The following is a 2,938-nucleotide window of genomic DNA, read 5'->3' as shown; positions in this document are numbered from 1 at the left end:
TATGAACAATGTCCTAACTATTTATTAATACATTATGCTCAGAAAAATAAAAATAAAGCTGTGAAGAAATGAAATACTCCCCTTGCATGGTGCTCATTTAACATGCTCCAAAAGTAATCACTAGATTTTGCCCTGAAAGCTGTTCTAATCCAAAGCAAATATAATCAACATTGAATCATATATTAGCTAGACCTCAATTAAGAATCCATAAGTGTTAGTGAAATAATTATAAGGTAAGAGGTAGAGGTGCAAAAAAGAAAATATAAATAAATAAATAAAATAAAAATGAAGGAGTAAAAAATCTAGAATTCTATATAAAAAAAAATTATACTTATTTTTCTGATACCATCCATATTGGGTTGCCTCCCAACTAGTGTTTTGTTTATAATCATTAGTTCGACTTTGTAGCATATGACTCAAGTCGGATCTCGACGTCTCAAAATCCTGTTCCAAATATGCATACATTTTTTCAATTCCTGTTGTCTTGCCACATCCTCATCTTGATCATTCTCTTCATCTGATTTAGCTATTATCTTGACATCAATTTTGTTTTCTATCTTGGTGAGGCTTTTAGACACATACTCATTAATTATATCAGTATTAAAGCATTCATCAGTGTCCAAAAAAAATTTGAAGGTGCGAAAAATATTAAAAGTTACTTGTTTGTCCCCAACTCATAATGTTAACTTATCATTCTGCATATGATTAATATTATGTCTATTACGAAGAAGGGTCTCCCAAGTATGAGTGGAACTTTTTTATCAACTTCCATGTCTAGAACTACGGAGTCGACAAGGAATATGAAGTTCTCCACCTTTACCAGCACATTCTCTACTATTCCCAAAAAGTATCTCATCAAACTATCTACCAGTTGCAATGACATTGTTGTGACCTTCATCTCGCAAATTCCTACCTTTTTAATACATAATAAGGCATTAAATTAATACTAGCACCAAGATCAGAAAGAGCATTTTTAATATAAGAATTGCTAATATTGCATGGTATAGTAAAACTCTCTGGATCTTTCACTTTAGGCGGTAGCTTATTCTAATGATGGCACTGCACTCCTTAGTGAGCGTAACAGTCTCATGATATTCCAAACTCCTCTTCTTTATTAGAAGCTTCTTAAGAAACTTCGTATACTTTGGTATTTAAGTAAGAGCATTTGCAAAATAAATATTAATGTGAAGTTTTTTAAATATATCAAAAAATTTAAGAAAATTCTTATCTTCATTATGTTTTTTTAGGCACTGTGGAAATGGAACTGGTGGCACATAGGGCTTGAGCACAACTTGTTTATTCTCTTCTTCTTGCTCCACTTTCAACATTTTTCTCTTTAGGTCCTTCACCCATTCTTGTATCTGCCAACTGCTTTCTAGTTCTCAAGGTGATTGTCATAGTATGTTCTTTTGGATTCATCTTGGTGTTATTTGGCAAGGTAACTTGCACTCTTTCATTGATCATGTTTGCCAATTGTCCCATTTAGATTTCCAAGTTCTTGATCGATGCTTGTTGGTTTTGCAGCATCAATTCTTGATTTTGAATGGTGGCTTTAGTCTTTGTTGCAAACTCTATTATGTTCTTATGAATAATTGCGATCATATCTTCAAGTGAGAGCTTCTTTTCTTGAGGTTGAAATCCTGGAGAGGCTCGACCACATTTTGCTGATTGTTTCATAAAAAGTTTAGATAATTTCTCATCCCAAGATTGTATGTGTTGGAGTATGAATTGTATGGTGGCCTGCCCTGTCTAGCTACAAAACTCACTTGTTATGCCTTATGTGCTTAAAAATGATCTTCAAATGCACCATGCACATGGGAATTAACAACATTAACACTCTTTTAATCACTTTTCAGAAATAAAGATCAATTTTTGCATTATAAGCAGTTAAAGCATCAATCTCATATAATCCAGCATTTATTTTTTGTTGACGTCTTTCCATTGGCCATTGATAGTTATTCATGGTCATCTTTTCTAAGAGCTTATAAGCGTCATTTGTGGACTTCCCAGTCAAAGCTCCTCTAATAACTCATCGATTGTGATCTTGTTTTGTTGGCTCAGTCCATTGTAAAGGGTTTGAACCAACAACCACTTAGGTAACCCATGATGAGGATATATTCTAATCAACTCCTTGAATCGCTCTCATGCCTAATACAAGGTCTCTCTACCTATTTGATAGAAACTGGTGATGTTATTTCTCATCCTTACCGTCTTGACTAGTGGAAAAAGCTTAGCCAAAATTTTTTTAGCGAGGTCTTCCCATATAGTGATTATACCTGCAAGAAGAGAAGGCAACCAATTTTTAGCTTTAACTTTTAAAGAAAACAGAAAGAGCCTAAGTCTGATTGCATCACTAGAAACACTATTTTGTTTAAAAGTATCACAATTTTTTAAAAAAATTAGAGAGGTGTGTATTAGGGTCATTTGAAAAACCATCAAAGTGAATTGAGGTTTAGATTATCTGAACGATGGCAGGTTTGATTTCAAAGTTGTTCGCATTAACACTCAGTTGAACAATGCTTGATGAAGCTCTTATAAGTGCAAGAGTAGCAAAGTCCCTTAGTGCTCTTCCGTTATTCTTGTTTAAAACATCCCCATCCAATTTCTTCGTGTTTAGTCTTCTCATCTCTTATTTGTCTTTCTATTTTTCACAAGTTTGTTCTTTCTCGATTCAGTTGTTTACAAGTCTTTTCAACCTCTGAATTTATAGGAAGCAATTCTATTGTTCGATCTACTCATATACTAATTGAAAACATAAAAAGAAATGGTGTAATCTTCTCACAAAAAATAAAAAATAAATAAATAAACAAAATAAAATAAAAAATTACACTTAAATTAAAAATAATAAATAAAAACAAAAAAAAATTAATTAAAATGAACTAAAATAAAAAGAAAATAAAAACTAAAAATGCAAGTAAACTAGAAAAGAGAGAAGAGT

At 32.2% G+C, this 2,938-nt stretch overlaps 1 non-coding gene across 1 annotated transcript; it reads left to right on the top strand.

Moving 5' to 3' along the window:
* Nucleotides 1–2,098: 2,098 nt before the first annotated feature.
* Nucleotides 2,099–2,205, top strand: LOC148253776 (small nucleolar RNA R71). Its single transcript, XR_015820842.1, has one exon. It is a non-coding gene; the product is annotated as a small nucleolar RNA R71 (small nucleolar RNA).
* Nucleotides 2,206–2,938: the final 733 nt, after the last annotated feature.

The sequence above is a fragment of the Carica papaya genome, chromosome 5 (assembly GCF_054855325.1).
Source record: "Carica papaya isolate Zhongbai chromosome 5, ASM5485532v1, whole genome shotgun sequence".
NCBI classification, from domain to species: domain Eukaryota; kingdom Viridiplantae; phylum Streptophyta; class Magnoliopsida; order Brassicales; family Caricaceae; genus Carica; species Carica papaya.
Note: the sequence above shows the minus strand (reverse complement) of the source record. Positions and strands in the feature narration are given on the sequence as shown.